The sequence below is a fragment of the Lepidochelys kempii genome, chromosome 9 (genome assembly GCF_965140285.1).
Source record: "Lepidochelys kempii isolate rLepKem1 chromosome 9, rLepKem1.hap1, whole genome shotgun sequence".
Classification (NCBI taxonomy): Eukaryota; Metazoa; Chordata; order Testudines; family Cheloniidae; genus Lepidochelys; species Lepidochelys kempii.
The window spans coordinates 79,788,161-79,805,855 of NC_136388.1; the positions used below are offsets into that span (position 1 = coordinate 79,788,161).

Below are 17,695 nucleotides of genomic sequence, written 5' to 3' on the forward strand. Positions count from 1 at the left end.
AAATAAATGAATTGATAGTGCCAGCAGAAAGGCCCAAGAGTGATAGAACATTACCTATTCATCCCTAAAGAGGGCAGTCACACCGTCCTCTGTTTCTCAATCAGAACTCCCAATGGGCATTGCTATTGGCAGACAGAAGTGCGACCACTGCCAAAGGACGAGGCCTGTTCATGTTGCTTTTATTATTCAAAACCTAAGTATGTTAAATAATCATAACAGACTACTACCAAATACATGTCAAAGTGTCCGAGCGGGATATGGAGTCTTTCTCTGCTAGGGCAGTAGCTCAAATATACATTTATGTGGCTAGAATAAAGACTCCACTTTATTTGCTTGACTTCTTTCAACTTCAGTCAACATACAATGTGCTCCTCATTCAGTCCCAAGGCCTTTTTGCACTCCAAAGACTCTGTGAGTGAGAAGAGCCCTCTAAAAATGTGCTAGGATCCAATTGCCCTATGTGTGTGCAATTACTATGCTTGAACCTTAGATGTTGTAACCAAACTGTGCCAGCCGGTGCTGATTCTGCAAAGCTGCTCCTTATGTTTGATTTGCTGTATCCCAGTATTACCAAACCCAAGCATTCAATAATTATGTCAGGCCCCAAAAATCAGACCATCTTAAAAACATGAGATTTTTTTTAGATAATATATTTTGAGTTCCTTTTATGTGTTGTCTGCCTTTTGAACCTTTAGGGTTCAAGTGTTCAAGGTTTCTCTGTAACCATGAGGACTAGAAACTTACTCTTTTTAAAAAAATGAAAGCTGAGATTCTCATGCAACCACTTGACTCCAGAAGCTGGATCTTTAAGAAAGACACCAATGAGAGTCATGAGAGTTGGTAACACTGTATCCCCAAGAGGCTCACCTATTTACTATATCTGCTTCTAGCTCCTCTGGGTCATCCCTATGATGCCTTACTGCTTCTTGCAACAAACAGGCCCTATTGCTTTGCCTGCTTTCATGGGTCAATTAGCTGCAAGGTCACTTGTGGGGGATACAGAGAGGAGACAAGCTATGGATGGCACTGGTGAGTTGCTAGACTGCATCACTACCCAGCAAAGCTTCCTCTGTACCAAAGCAATATCTTTCCCTCTTGGGCTGCTGTTCTCCCCCACTGCACAACTATCAGAAACGTTTCCCCACTAATTCCCCAGCCTGACCACAGAAATGCCCGTGGAAACAGTCAGCGCTCAGTACAGATGGACTAGAACACCAAATCCAACCTGCCCACCCCAACTTTTGTCACAAATTTATGGACAATTCAGGTCCTTTGTGACCCAGGCCCATCCCTACAGCTGGCCAACTCAGAACCCCAGTTCTGCACACCCCAGAGCTCACTGGGGATCTTCTACTTCTGATTGGAGTGTGGATCTGGTCTGCACAACTTGGCTTATCTGTCATTCATGGGCTCTGTACCTGGGAAATGGGCAATTTTCTAAGGGTTAATAAAGAGACCTGGATCATCAGTCAGTCTGTGTTACCCCCGCCTCCCCTTTCTGCCTCATCTACTCAGGCAGGGAAGGGGTTAGATGCTGCAGTAGGGTTGTGCTGAATCAACTTCAGCTGGGCTTGGTGGGGTGAGGCCATAAAAGATGAGGCAAGGCAGGGGATAGGTTTTGCAGGACAGATTGAGTAAGAAGAGGTTTTCAGAGAAAGGAGTAGAGTCATTTGCTAGCCTGTGATAGGAAAAAAAGAGGAAGCTCAGAATGGGAAATGAGATCCTCTGAAGCAAAAATTCAAACAGATTTCTCTCCACTCTGCTTTGAGGTTCTGTCAGGCCCTGAAACCATGGGGTAGAGTAGACACTGACCCTTGTCCTGGAAGTAATCAGGGGGAGGGGAGGTTGTTCATGACAGGCCTATGAGAAAGGAACAGGTTTAGTAAGTTATGAAGGAAGGGCCTTAGGTTATTAGCCTAAAGCCAAGCTACTCTGCTTGTTTCTTATGGAGAAGCAAGGACACCCTTCCACTGGCCCATCGTGCCCTGAGACGTTAGGGGCCTGTTTGCTCTAGGCCTTCCTGGTGGGTTTATTGTTTTAAATAAACCTGCTGGATCCTTGAGACTAGAGATGTTTGAGCCACTTTGCCAGCATCTCACATGCCGAAGCAGTACTGCCAGCTTGAAGCATCAAAAAAACATGAAATGGGCTTAAAATATATATATATATATTATATTACAAATAGTTGATTTTGGGTTCTTTTTATCTGCCTTCTGGTTTCTGAGCATTCAGAGTGCACTCACTTCATGTTGGGCAAGCTTTTCTCCATGACCAGGGAGGCTAAAACTTACTTTTGGTAATGAAAGCAGAATCACTTGATTCCGGGAGCTGGGGTTCTAAGAAATGGGGTCCAAAAAAAGTAATGAGAGTTGGCAACATTTGTAGTGTAATATATAAATGGACTGCCTCCCTTATCTGCAGTTACTCCTTTAGTCTGCCCCAGTGAGTGTAAAGATCTCTGGCACAAACCAAATGGGAGGAACATTCCTTCCTGGAAAGGTGTGTGAAGCCCTGTTCTTAGCTCCCTGTCACAGCCAGATGTGCTGCTTCCTGCATTACGCTCTTGACTCAATCGCTTTGTCTCTGTGTCTCTTCTGTTTTACTCGGCTTTACACGCTGAGCTGCTCACCAACAATCTGCCTGAGCACATGAAGGTGCTTCAGACTCTGCCCCCTTCCATCCTGCCTCCCACACTAGCCTGTGGCTTGACATTACTTATGTGCTACTCTTATGTGAAACAAGTGCCTTAGGTGCTTTTATAGCTAACAATAGCATCTGCGGTGGTGATAGCAAGTGCAACATTTCTGGGGCTGTCAGTCCTCATGTGTCAGGGCATTAATTGATCAACAGGCAGGGACAGGAAGAAATATCTTTTCTCCCACTTTCCCTGGAACAGTACTCTGGGTGCTAACACTGCCTCTAAAGTTTCTGGCCACCATCAGAGACAGAGTAATGGACTAAACAGCTCATGGTTCTGTTCCAGTAGGGCACTTTGCACATCCCTTATGAGGGTTGAAGCAATTGGAAGGGTCTGATTCCATTTAAACAGTATTACAGCTAAGGGGGACAATCTCTGCTTGCTGTGCCAGGGTGTAGTTCTGTGCCACTCGCAAAGAAATAAACTTCTTATTGTTTAATAGCTCTCGGGGCCTGCCTGTGCTTCCCCGGTAACCATGCAGCCCACAGTTTTGATTCCCCCCCCAGTAAAAAGCATCAGCTCTGTGCTGCCTCTGCAGAAGCCATGGTGCAAAGGATGGGGCGGGAGCAGAGTGGAGGAAGAAGCTGAAGCGGGGCTGAGACAGGCCCAGAGCAGGCATGGCTGGAGTGGATCTGTGCTCTGATTGTCCCTGGCTGCCACATGTTCCAGCAGTCCCAGGGGTGCCCTTAGCCTATGCTTTGGTCCCCAAAAGCACCAAGCAGCTTCCTTTCTGGCCTTATACTGCTGCTTCCCTCTATGCAGTGGGCATGTGATTTCTGGGAGGGAGAAGCCAGCCAGAACAAAGGACGTTTTCCTTTGAAAGTCAGAAGGCTTTGCAGAGAGGAAGTGGCTGGGCGGGGAGGGGTGTCCCTACAGATAATGGGGGAACTTCTCCTTTCTTTGCACTGATCACTCACCTGATGATCTAATTAATACAGTCAACTCCAGAATCTGAGCCAAAGTGGAGAGAAAAACCGCAGCTTCCTCTGTGAAACTGCACTGTGTACAAGACACACAATACTTGGCAGCAGCAGTTAAAGTGTCATGAACCAAATTCTGCCTTTGGTTGCATCTGGGCAACACCATTGACTTGATATCAGTCCCACTGCAAGGGTGGGATTCGGGGCAGACTATATTCATGGGTCTGTCAGAGAACTATGAGGCAAAGTGGGGTTGTGATGTGCAGACATTTAAGCCAGTATTTTCAGAGGGGGGTTGCTAATTTGGGTGCACTGGCTTTTTTGTGTCTTTCCTGATCCTGATTTTCAGAGGTGGTGAGAAGCTGCAGATCTTGATGGGAATTGAAAGGAAAGATGCCCCAGAAACAGCAGGATTTGTTCCACCAAAATGAGGGGTTAATTCTCTTCCTTCAGAGTTTGTCGAAGATGGAGAGATTAACCTTGCTTCCTCACTGGGCCTGGAAGAAACTGAAGGATCTGCTCCTAGACATTTCAGAAGAGGAGGGGAGAGACAAAGTAGTAAGAATAAAGACTGAGGTAAACTACTGGAAAAAGAGGATGTGAGGGACTTAAAATGGACCCTGAGACGTGTCTTTAGCTGGTGTCAAAAGGTGTAGCTCCATTGACGTGGCGGGAGCAGGCCCATTTACAAGAGCTGAGGATCTGACCCAATGGCTTCTGACCAGAGACAGAAAGGGTTTAGAGAGAATATATGCCTCAGTTACAGTATGGATTATCAGAGATGGAAAGTCAGACAGAACAATGGACCTTGTACTCTTTTAAAACTGAATGCACAGATAAAAACAATTATTAAGATGAGAGTACTGTCTAGACTATGAATCAACTTTAGGGACTGGAAAGAGAACACAGGAGGGACAGTTTGAGTCAGAATGACTACGGCCATGTTTGCTCATATAGGTGCACACTGCAGATCTATTATGTGGATGATCAGAAGCATGCTATTCACTTAGAAAGGCAATACCATTTATTTACAGATAGCATTCTTCATACAAAGCCCAGCATCTCCAGAACATTTTACAATAAGTGGTTGTAATCTAAAGAAAAAAGGAGAGTTAAGGATGAAATCTGTACCATATATATATATATATATATATATAACCTAATTGCACAATTGGCTGCTGATACTGCTCCAGTAACAGTGAGAAGGGTTTTCTGACAAGCCCTTTACACTAGCAAAGTAACAATGGCCTGAATTTTCAAAAGGGATTTTGGGTTCTGGCTCAGTTTTTGAGTGTCCAACTGGAGACACCATAAAGGGACCTGATTTTTCTAAATATGTGGAGCACCTCAACCTCTGAAAATCAGACCTCTTTATGATGTCTCACCCAAAATCACAAGTTTCAGAGTGGTAGCCGTGTTAGACTGTATCAGCAAAAAATATGAGGAGTATTTGTGGCACCTTAGAGACTAACAAATTTATTTGGGCATAAGCTTTCGTGGGCTAAATCACAAAATCACAGGTTACTTTTGAAAATGTAGGCCAATAAATAGGTCTTCTTCATCTGAGCTGGCTTAGTATAGCTTCAATACAATAGCAGAGGTACAGCAAATATAATAGGTAACACTGCTAGGAGATCTTACTGGGAGTAACTGGCTAAAGAGAAGGAGGCTTCTCCTAAACATGAGATTTATTTTACTAGGACTTCCAAGCAAAGTGATGAAAGCTCCTTCGCTTGAGTCATTTAAAATTGGACTAATCACACCACAGGAGAATTCACTGCAGGGAATAACCTTATATTGGCTGGTGGAGAAGAGGGGAAATGAAATAACGGTCCTATAAGTCTATTTCTTCTCCATCTTCTATGATTATACAAAAATATTTCAACACATCTGATGAAGAAATTCTCTGTTATTGGCAGTGCTGTTGTAAGTGGGATCACAACCGCCTTAACCTTTAGCTTAGATGAATATACTAAACCATTGTCACGCAACAACTCAACTTATCACCTACTAGTTGCCACCATTACTTCAGTTACTAGCATTGACTTTGGCTACAGACTGAAGAAATAAGCAATTCTGGGCAAAATTCTCGGCTTGTGTAACTCAGTGGAAGTGTGCCAGCAAAAATTTGGCCCTATTTCTGTAGAAACTCACCATTCAAATGCATGTTCAAACAGATGCTTCTGAATTTGGGGCACTAAGGAAATCTGCTAGCACAAGAAGCAAAGCATAGTATGCAGTTATTAGATAGCACTTCGTATTTTCAGCGGAGAGAAAATATTAAACAAAAGACTCCCATCCCAGTCAGATGCAATAATCAATCTTCTCTGGTGCTGATGTGTGTTGCTAAGCAAATGCCTCACTTGGGGTATTTGACAAACTGACACTCTGCCACATTGAGTGTCAAACTCAGCTTGTCAAATACACGGAGCGCAGCACTGCGGGACTTGGGCGTACCACCTGGGAAACCTTCAGTGACGCGGTGTCCTAGATGGGAAGAAAAAGAAAGGTTGAGTTTCTGTCAATGACAGGGTAGGAAAATCCCTCCCTTTAATTGGTGGGGAGGAGAGCCAAATAAGCAAGTATTGATTTCTGCTGAGTTCACATCAGCTATATTGATCTGTGAACTGAAGCTGGATATGAGGAGCTGTGATCGATGCCCAGAGATAGAAGCTAATCTGAGTGCCCTGCTAGCCCACAGGGCTTGAAATATTTACTGCATTGCTCACACAAGGACTATCCACACACACAGACATGGAGTTTGTATGCATGGTCAGGAAGGCTGATGTCTTTCTGCATACACAAGGGCCTTTTTAAAAAGTACTTGTCTAGACAAAGGCCTGGAGCATATATCCTAGGGAGCATTTCTGCACCAGATGGGGTCACAGGCAAGATGACCTAATAGAGCATTTTCATTTTTCATTTCTGTGATTATACATTTAGATAAGCAGGCCAGGATTTTCAAATGGAGGCTCCTTTATTAAAACCCCTACTGTAATTTGCATTTGCATTCCAATGATCACACGGTCATCTGTGACCCAAATCTGCAAGGTACTTAGGAACTTGCCCAGCTTCAAGCATATAAATCATCCCATTGTAGCCAATGCTTCACATTCTTAAGTATGTTGCTCAGTTGGGGTCTCTGGCCCAGGTCCATAATGGAAGTTAGCAGCCTAAATTCCTTTGTGCATCTGGGCCTGTGTGTCTAAAACAGGTGTTAGGGATGAAATGGCAAAATTCCCATTGACATCAGTGGTACCAGGATTTCACCCTTGATGTTTAAGTGCTGCGATCAAGGAGCTCCCAGATTTGGAACTGGCCATCTGAATTTGAAAAATGGGACCTCCAGGCCTATCTGAGATGAAGGGTATGATCCTGGTCCTTTTGAAATCAATGGGAGGTTTGCCATGGACTCCACTATTAGCAGGATCCGATCCTAAAACTGGCTCAAAGTCCAGTGTCAAATGTGTTCACTGTCGTCAAAAAACAAAAAACAAAATACTTCCCCCACCCCGCCCCAAAAAAACCCCCACTAAACCAAAACAGCTAAAACAACATGGGAGTTCACCACACTCCAGTAATGGTCCCAAGCCTGTCACCTTCCTATATTGGACTGCACTGTTTGGCAATAATGTTGTAAGGGTTCTAATTCTCTATTGCTGTACAGCCAGGGGATCTCAGAAAGAAATAATGAATTTCTTCATGAATGACCTTCGGAACATTCTCTTCCATTGTCAAAATTAACCCCTTTGTTCCCTTCCCTGCCCCCTCCCCAATCCCCATGAACAAACATAGCTTTCTACCCACATATGCCAGCACAACTCACCCCCCATAATCTTCTGTAACTCCCCACTGAAACCCTGTCCCCTTTGTCCCCCCACTTTGTTCCCCCCCACACTGCTCCTCTGCACACAAGCATGCAGATGCAGGTCCCTTGCCTTAACCCTTTTAGAAACAGAATAGTTTGCTTTAAAAAATTCCAGTGCACCAAGTCTGTAGGAGGAAAGGCATTGCTCAGCTTTACTAACAGATGCATGTTTAAAGGAAGATGGCAGCTCAGAATGTGGGTTGCTGCTTGAAATTATGATGCAGGGGAAATCTATCACAACTCCTGGAAAAAACCGATCCCGTGTCACACCATCTCAGTGCAGTTCACATGCTCTGTGGTTGAGGCCCTGGCAGAGCCTATTTTTAAAAGTGAAAAAGTTTTTCTGCTGTCAGAGTCCTCTTCTTTTCATTTCACATGACCAGCGGCACCAAGGCTCTGAGAAAGCAAGCAGGCTATTTTTGATACCACAGTGAGAAACTCAACTGAAAACCTTTAAAGGAGATGAAAGCAGGATTAAACCGTTACACTGGCAGTGAAATGGAGTGGGTGATCTAATAGGTCTAAATTCTAATTTCTAACTTCTGGGATGTGGTCCTATGATGATATCTTAGTATCCCATCTGTTATTACACACACACACACACACACACACTCACACTCACATATTTTTTCTACATGTAAAATACAAAAATTCTAGTCAATGTTGATCCCCTCCCCCCCCTTACTCCCCACTCCCATCCCCGTGCACAGTAAGCATAAGATCTATGCAACTCTCAGATTCCACGTAAACACTCAAGTTAGGGTTTAAATGGGACTTTAATGATGCATTGTCCTTGGGCTTGTCCTCTGCATAAGGGACTATTTCACCCTAAATAGCTGCATGAACGACATTGTTGGCACAGGGTTTTGTCGCTAGTAAACTTGCACCAGTGTAACTGAACCAGTTTAAAACCAATCCAGTAAGTTACGACCTTAAGCTCCATTGGTTTAGGCGGAATTTAAAGGAATCGAGGTGGTCTACCTGAGGGGTTTGCCACGTCATACTATACTGATTTTAAAATGTCTTAGTCACAGCCGTGCAAGAGTTATAGTACTGTATAGCCAAGGCCACAGATTAACTCTTGCAAAGCTGATGTGCCCTAGTGGTTATAGCAGGGGACTGGGCAGCAGGTGCTTGGCTCTTCTTCCCAGATCTGTCATTGGGCTCTCCATGCAAATTATTTATGACTACTAATTAGACATTGTGCAGTCCTTGGCACCATTCTCTCTATACAAGTGGGGAAAGAAGAATGAGCTCATCATTAAACTAACTGGGAATTGGTCCAAACGCCTCAAGTTTGCTCTAAGAACTCTCTTTCCAGTAAAGTTTGATGTGGAGGCTGCATCAAAAGTGTAAATCAGCAGAGCTCTATTGACATCAGTGCAGTGACACTGACTTACCCCAGATGAGGATTTGACACTGAAGTTCAAGAAGGCTCTTTTTAAAAAAATGAGCACCACCGCTTCTGCTATTCTAGCTTAAAGCCGTTGTGGCTTTCAGAGGGGAAAAACAGAGCTGCTCATAATGCTGCTGTCAGCAACAGATAAAGGGGCGGGGGGTCACAAAGTGAAGATCATTCTTTCGGTACATAGGAGAGGAACTCACTCCACACTCTCTATTGATGGTACGTTGTTTGGGTGGACCTCACTATTGACAGGGGTTCTGGTTTCCAGTTGGAACGGGTATTTCCAAGGAAAAGCCTGGTGTTAAAAAGCAGACTTAACCATCAATATTACTGTAGGCAGAAAAACAGAAACAGATGCATTCTCCATGCAGCCCCTTGTGAATAGCATAAAAGGCCAATGCTTTAGAAATCCTGCTGTGAGCATATCAGCCATGTGTGATCTCTCTTGGGAGTTTTACAGGACTCTCTTCCTATTTGCTGTGCAATCGGTGATGGAAGGAAAATAACAAAGCAGGATGGATTTGACCCCAAACCTAGACAAGTGCCTGTATTTTGGCTGTGTGTTTCTTTGAATTTTCGGTCGAACCGAGCCCAAGCTCTGAAGTTCAGCTCTCAATTTGGATACACACCTTTCTCAGGTTCAATGCACTCAGAACCTGGATTTGGGTGCAGACCCATCTCTGATTGCCATACTCACTCAAACACACATCTCAAATCAAAATGAAGAGAGCGAGAATCCACATGAACCTGGGTGGAGCTGGGTTTGTAGAACACCCTCCCAACTGTAACCTCTAGACTTGAGTCTCCTCTCAAATTGCACAGGTGTAAATTAGGAGTAACTCCATTGAACTCAACAGACTTACACTGGTTTAAAACTGGAGTGAGGTCAGAGTCAGGCTTCCTGAGAGTCCCCCCAAGCTCTAGCTGGAAACTGAAAACCCTAACATCACTGGGCCAAATTCTGAAGCCCTTACTTAACTGAACCTCCTATTGAATCCTATTCTATTCCATTGAAGATCTGCACCCATCATTATGGTTGATGCCAATGGGAGATTTACCTGAATAAAGAGCACAGGATTTGATTCAAAGTATTCAATTACAAGTACCAGGCGTGCTCCAGAAAAGATCAGAGCTGGAGATAAAAGAGTTTACACTGAAGCAACCATGCCAGGTTGTACCCAAGTCCATTTTTGCTATAGCACATCTGTGGATTTGGATTAGACAGTTAATAAGTTTCAGGCAGAGCAACCACCTAAGTATCGTGCCCGGTACATTAATAACGCCTGCTCTCTGGCCAACAAGTGTCATTGCTGCTTCTTAGATCACGCAGGACAGCAAATGCTCTGCTCCCTGTTAATGAGGGCTGATCATGTTACGAACTGCCTTCCAAGGATGCTGAATCCAACTAGAAGAGAGTTCGTTCAGCACTAAATAAAACATTTGATTCCTTATAAGAGCTGAGCAACAGCAGCACAGGGCTTTTGCCAAAAGCCACATGGCAGCTTTCGTTGTGCGCTTGCTCTTGGCCTTTTCACAGCAGTGAGGTTCCTGGCTGCACATGGGGCCCCGCTGCAGATGAAATTGTCTCCCCCAGTGCTAGAATTAATGGGAACTCTCCTGTTTACTTGCTAAGGGCTGCATTGTGGCTTTAACCCACGATACACTATAGGGGACAGAGTGGGGCTGCAGCAGAGAGTCGCTGGCAGAGTACTGGCTTCAGGGGGGCAGCCGGGGCAGCCTCCTGGAAGCAGGTGCAGGGTACACTCTGCAGCTCTGTTGGCTGGTACAGAGGAAGCGGGGTCAGGTTAGGGTCTTCTCTCACCCCCACCCTCTCTGAGGAATCCAGCCCTGCCAACAGCACTAAACCAAAGCGGTTCTTGCGTTCAGAGAAACAGCATCCAGCCCATCCAGCTCGTTGGAAATATTCCCATTGACTTCAGGGGACTTTGGGTCAGGCACAAAGACTGTGCCCAGCCTCGGCACAGAGGTGTGTGTGGAGAGAGGCTTCTCGCACCAATTCCCTCTGTACGGGGCCAGGCACAACGGAGGTCTACGTGTTCCAGTTAGAGATGGGCTCAAGCTGGGACATCCAGCTCCAGAACCAGATTGGCGACACCCCAAAGTTCAGGGGTGCTGGGTCCAGGGCACTGGCTCAGCTTATTGCCTGGGCTGGCGAGCAGCCTCACATGTGCCCTCTGACCTCCCAGGGAGCTGGGCTCAGGCTGCTCTCTTGATTTTGAGACCGGGCTTAACCCAAATGTCCGTACAGGGAAACGTATAAAACAGTGAAATGTTTCCCCAGGCACCTTCTCCCCATGTCTTGTCATCCCAATGACCCCCTGTCCCCCATCAGTGTGATTTTGTCCTTACTTATGCCAGCTGTATAGAGTAGAGACATAGGCCCTAGGTCGTTGTCTTTATTCTCTGCCAGAAATGCCACTCATCCTCACTCAGCCCAAGCTACTCATCTGAATATCCCTTCTCTGTCCTTGCCCCACACCTGCCTCTGGCCCTTCTTTCACATGCTTCCCTCCCCCTGCAAACCCACCTGGACCCCTTCCTCCACCTTCTTCTCAAACCCCACTTCTCCACAGAGGCTTATAAACCAGAGTCCCATAAACAATAATTTTACCCCCTAAGGTACATGCATTAGTCTCCCCATCAACTATACAAGCGCATGCCCTTCCTTTCCACCTCTCCCTCCCTGCATTGACATCTTCTCCTGTTGTTTGCACCTTAACTTAGATGTTAAGGCTCTTTGCAGCAGGGTTGTGTTCATTTGTCTTTGTACAGCCCTGTGCACGTCTGTGGTGCCGTGTAATAGATGAATACAATGCACTGTTCACGTTGCTGTTTTAAATAAAATAAAAGGCCCAAATTCTGATATCTGTTCTCATCTTGAGGAGCACTTACTCCACAGGTGGTCTCATTGACTTCAGTGGGACTATTCATGGAGCAGTGTGCTATTCCGTGTGAAGCACACGGTATTAAAGCTTTCTCCTCTCACTCCACAGAGTTATAAAAATAAAAAATCCTGTAGAGTATTTATCTGGATAATTGGACTGGGAGCCAATTTACAATGCAGACAGTTAAACTCAGCTTCAGGGATGGGGGCTTGAACCAATAATCCAGGTACACCCCTGAACTTTGGGATATTCAAAAGTTGAATCCCGAGTTTACTGCTGGGCCCCATCTCACTGTGGTTGACATAAAAGCACATGGTATCCCCAGCATTCTTATTTGCAACACAATTCAGAGACCCAGAAAGGATAAAGCTATAAGCAAAGGAGAACTTTTTGATAGCTGATCAATACATGAATAATCTCACAGTCTGACACATCAGGGGATCGATTAGAGCTGTGGAAATGGCTTAAGAGCCTGAAAATCAGAAGAGTAGCAATTTACACGTGATAATTTATGCTTCTAGGCAAAGCAATGCAGAAGTGCTCGATACAATACTAATTATTGCTAGCATTGCATATCTCTGAATCCTCCTGCAAATCCCGCCTTGCAACTCACCTTCTAGCGCCGGCCTCCACCCCACCTCTTCTGTGCTCCAGCTGGACTTTGCTCTCTCAAACTGTTTGCTTCACTAACTTTTAAGAAGGGAGAAAAGAAACAAGGGAGGGAAAACGCTAATATCTAAAATTCACATACACAGAATTTGAGAAAAGGAGCCAGCCAGTGGGGCATGCACACTAGCTTATTGCATGATCTTTCACTGGCGGAAACCTCCTTCCTCCCGGATCACCTCCCCCTGCTCATGGCTAGTTATAGCCCTGGCTTTTCTATCTCTCATTTGGATTGAAATCTCCCCAAGGCCAACAACATGGTTTTTTTATTTCTCTGTAAAGCACCAGGCATGCATTAGGAACTGTACACATAGTCATTAATAATAAATAATCATCATAATAATCATAATAAATTAATTATGGTTCCAGGTGCAGAGCTCCCAGGAAAAATCAGCTACATTTTCTTCCCTGGTGGGATGTATGGGGAGAAAAGACAAATGAAGAAGGTGACCCCTCTATCCATATACTTAAAATATACTGTCCAGCTGCATGGTTTTTCTCCATGCAGGAGAGACCCGGCAAACCCCCTCATTAAAAATATCTGCCCCAGGGAGGCTTGAATATTGGATATGATTCTGTATCTTGGGGAAAGGGATTCTGGAAGCTGGGGTAAGAAATGATCTAGCCCAAATTGTAAACGTAGGGGACAGACACCAAGGAAGGTGGGGGTGGAGTGTCCAGCAGAGGTCTGGCAGAAATTGGGGGTGTGCCCTGGGACCTCACCCCAAAGTCTCCCGAAAGAAACCCCCCAAAAACTTTAGACAGGACACTGGCTAGAAGTGGCTTGTTGCTGCCTGTTCTCCCTAGCTGTACCCAACTCAAAGGAGAGGTAGCAGGCCCTTTGGAGGCATGAGACAAGTGTCCCATTTGAAACTCCATCCCTTCTCCCCTCTGCCACCCATTCCAGCCGTGTACAAGAGAGTAAAGCCAAGCAGACGTGCCAGCGGGTACAAACCATACCTGCAGCTGCACTCTCACGGGGCAAGAAGTGGAGTGGTGCTGGGTCAGGCATGCGGGGCCTGCTGGGGGCACCCAGGGAGCAAAGCAGAAGCAGAGCAGTGGGGCTCAGCCCAGGAAGGCGGCTCGTTTTTGAAGGGGCCTCTCCTCCTTCAAGAGGAAGCTGAAAATGGGGAAGATAAGGCTGAGGTTAGATAACAGGAAATGTCTGGATGTGAGTGACAACATGTCAGAGTTGTGAAATGCAGCAGCAGCAGCTCCTGGCTTTGTCCCTCTCACAGGGTGCAAAGCTCACAAACTGCTGCTAAAGCAAAGCTGGACAGGGTCCGTGCAAACTGTCCAGATGCACTTTCAGATTGAATTCCTTGCAGATTAGAATAGGCCTCAAGGCATCAGCAGAACTGGTAACCAGGCCACATTTCTTGTATTTGAGCTAATGACACCTTGTGGGAGGCTGTTCACTGCTGGCTCATAAAGGAACTCCAGGGGCTCGCCCGACAGCCTCTTGCTTTTAGAAGGGGACATTTACTTTAACTGTTTAAATGGCCAGATTAGCTTGGGTTGCCTGTAAGCCCACTTAGTTAACCAGGATGCTGCCCGTGGCTACACTGTGACAAAGCTGGCGATGTGGACTCAGGGTGCAGAACGTGAGCGGAGCTATGGGGAATGCACTTGGGAAGGGAAATAGATGAAAGAGACATAGACTGGCAGAGAGCAATAGTTCAGCCTAAGAGAGAGGATATCTCACAAGATCAGCTGTTCCTGAGAGATTTTTGACACCGTTGGTCGCTTATGGACCCAATTGAAAAAAAGGTACCAAGCCAGAACCAAAAGAGATGGGGCTGGTTTGGGACCAAGGAACTGAATCTCATCCCCAAACTGATCAGATGGCTTCGGATTTGAAATTGTAGTTTGGACGCATCTCTCTTGCAAATGAAATACCTTCCCATAAATATCCTGGTTAACATTTGTTTCTAAAAGTCACTACATATAGCAGGGACTGCACTGCTAGTTCTATCTGTCCATCTGTCTGCCCATCTGCCTATTCACCCATCATATTTCGAAGACCTCTATCTCCAGAGTATCTAAGCATTCTACACACACCAGCACAGAAAACATCAATGGTTTGTTTACCATTAGCTTGTTCTGCACTGGAGAACTTTCACAAACCATTCTCACCACTGTGAACACCACCTCGGTTCCATGGATGTTAGCAACATGGGGAGCCCTAGTGGAGCCAGCTTGCCAGCTCCAACGGTCACTCTCATCTAATCAATGCAGTGTTGAACACAACTGCCAGAAAGCCCCCCATGCTAAGCTCCACAGCACAGCTAGGACTATGGAACCTGAACTTGTGTTACCAACGCCAGGAATTTTTTTGGAAAACTCTTAGTGAGGACAGCATTGTGTGCAGCATCTTCCTATGGAGTCAGTGCTCATTTGAAAGATGTCACTGCATGTTTAGTTAGCTCCTGGCTTGTGTCTCATCAGTTACCAGGGATCGGTTCTCCCTTTGTTGCCACTCAGAAGCTGCCTTTCCTTCCCATTTTGTTATGTTGGATCATATTAAAGAAGTTCTGTATTAAAATCACAAATGAATTTGATTCCCCATAGTTTAAATTCCAGGGTATTACTAATTAAGAGGTCTCTTGGTTTTTGGTCTCTTATTTTTACTGTTTCTCTCCCTCTCTGTATGAAACTTGCAAGCTGCTAATTGTGTTAGTACATCCTAAGACAGAGTCTGTTCTCAAAGCAATACTTTGTAACAACAACTACTCACACAGAAAGAGACTCAAAGCGATACTTTGTAACAACAGAAACAGCACCCAGAGACTACCCGCCCTTTTGTTGTATTCATCTCGCTTTGTTAAAAATTGTGATTAAAATAGAGATAGAGGATGGATGTGGATGGATGCTTGGTGTGGATAATAAATGAATGATCAGGAAGGTGCCAGGCTAAGAATCCAGTGTCCATCCCCCGAAGAAGGCGTAAAGTGGAAACAACCAGAGGACCCACGGAGGGCAGACTGGAATCCACCCAACAGCCTCAAGGATGGGAGAACTGAAGAACAAGATAACATCTGGCAGCACGGAGTCGTCAGGAATGTGCCATCTGCTGATTTTACCCACCTAGCCTTCCCTTTTCCAACTTCCCATTGCTGTCTCAGTACCTCTAGCCAAACCACATGGAGAGGTCTGCAGTCTTTGCGTGCTGGGACTTAACTAAGCCAGCAGCTTTCAGTTGCTTTATCAACACAGAGAGGGAGGCAACCACTGGTTTCACCATATTGTTACTGTGCTGTCCAAGGCCCTGATTCTGCCAACACTTATGCACATGAGTAGCCACGCACACTCTGAACTCAGTGGGGTTATTCGTGCATGTAAAGTCACTCATGTGCTTGCAGGATCTGGGTTCAGGCCCTCAGCTAAGAACAAACCCTGACCCTCATGTCTGACAGGGAGTATTAGAAAATGAGGGATATAACTAGCATGCTGAGTTCCTCTTTCATCACCGGCATTTTAAAATATATAACAATAAAGAGGAATGGAAAGATTTGGGTGGTTTTTAAAAAAAAAATTGGAGGGAGTGGAATCAGGGATATAGTTTGTACAATTTGTTCTGAATCTTTTTTTCTCTCTCTCTTTACCATGCAAACATCAAGAAGCCCTTGAAATCAGTGGAATCTTCCATAAATTCCTTGAACTTCCAGGTCAAATTATTGACTTTTCATAGGTGAGGGAGGACATATTTTATTTGTATCCATTTCTGGGCATGCAAATACAAGGAGCAGTGCAGTATAACACAGAATTTGGTACACACACTAAATCATGTGCTTACTGTGACAACAATCAGTACAGGGTTGAAAAACCTAGGGACAGCCTGAGCCAGAACTCCAAATCTTAACACCCTCAGACTTTGAACCTACTAGAAATCCAGCCCCAATCCATAATCCAGGTCCACCTCTTCAGAATTAGCGTCTCAATTTGGAGCAATTTCATCATGCTTCTCTCTTCAAGTGAATGCAATGGCAGATCTGATATGTGCTCACTAGTTTCCTATGCTGTTTGTGTCACATGTTGCAATGTTGTAGATAAAACATGATGGGCCTGACTCTGACCTGATTTACATCACTTTTGCACCTGTGTGACTCCATTACTTCAGTGGAGTCAGTGCTGATTCAGACCTGTGTGGGAGAGAGAGCAGAATCAGGTCTTGAATAACCAAAAACTCAACTCAGAGCTTGATAAAAGATCTGAAAGATGTAAACATGCTCAAATATTTTCATCAAGAAACCACAATCTCATGTCCATACATTGCTCCACAAATTAAACTGCTATAGATAAATGTATGCAGGGTAGTTGTAGTGGGTAACGTTCAGAGCAGCATTTGATCTTGCTCGCACAGCAACAACCTTGGACTGTGCTAAAGATGAAGGCCAATGTTCTGAGGCTGTGTTATGCAGATTATCTGATCAAAATGGTCTCTTCCAGTCTATAAATCTAACATGAATCTGTGAACATTTTCAAACCTGGGTGCCTAAAGTTGGGCTCTTAAATCCGCAAGTAGGCACCTAAGTAAAGCAAGCTGATGGCTAAGAGTGCTAAGCATCTACAGCTCCCATTCTCTTTGACGGGAGTTGTGAATACTCAGGCCCAGATCCTCAAAGGTTTCTAGGCTCCTAACTTGCAATGGAAATTAGAAAATTTCAAAATCAGGATACTTACGTTTTAGTGCCTTCGAATGGGTTGAAACCCTAGGCTTGAAAATTTTGGCCAAAATATCTTTGTTCCTTCAGCCTGTAGTTGTAAGAGAACTTTTTACCTAAGCCATTTTTGAAAATGAGATACTCACTTAGGAGCTTGAGAATATGTTACCCTTTATGCAGAAGGAAACACATTTGAAAACTGTTCACCAGTCTTTTATTATGTTTGAAACATGATACTGACAGGGGAACTATATTTCATGCTCCCCTTATGTCACAGTCTACAATACTGACCTTCCCTGCCCTACAGAAAGATAGTAGTTAATATGGATAAAAAGCATTACACTGCTTGCTTGTGAAACATAAGGGGCCAGGCTCTACATTGTAATTCAGCCTGTTTTCACCAAGCTGGTGGCACAAAGGGGCTGGAGAGCACCCAGACCTGCTATCGGAGGATTCCTCCCATAGAGGCATTTGAAGCTGGCACAGAGCAGGCAGAGCCATTCCTACACCACACACCGACCGTGGCCACTGCTGTGGGGGGCATGGCTGGAGTATGATAGTGCTCTGA

At 45.0% G+C, this 17,695-nt stretch overlaps 1 long non-coding RNA gene across 1 annotated transcript; it reads right to left on the reverse strand.

The window, feature by feature from the left end:
- Nucleotides 1–10,434: 10,434 nt before the first annotated feature.
- On the reverse strand, nt 10,435–13,522 carry LOC140917695 (uncharacterized). Its single transcript, XR_012160951.1, has 2 exons — nt 13,424–13,522; nt 10,435–12,487 (listed from the first exon to the last, which is right to left on the reverse strand). It is a non-coding gene; the product is annotated as an uncharacterized LOC140917695 (long non-coding RNA).
- Between the last annotated feature and the right edge of the window lie 4,173 nt (nt 13,523–17,695).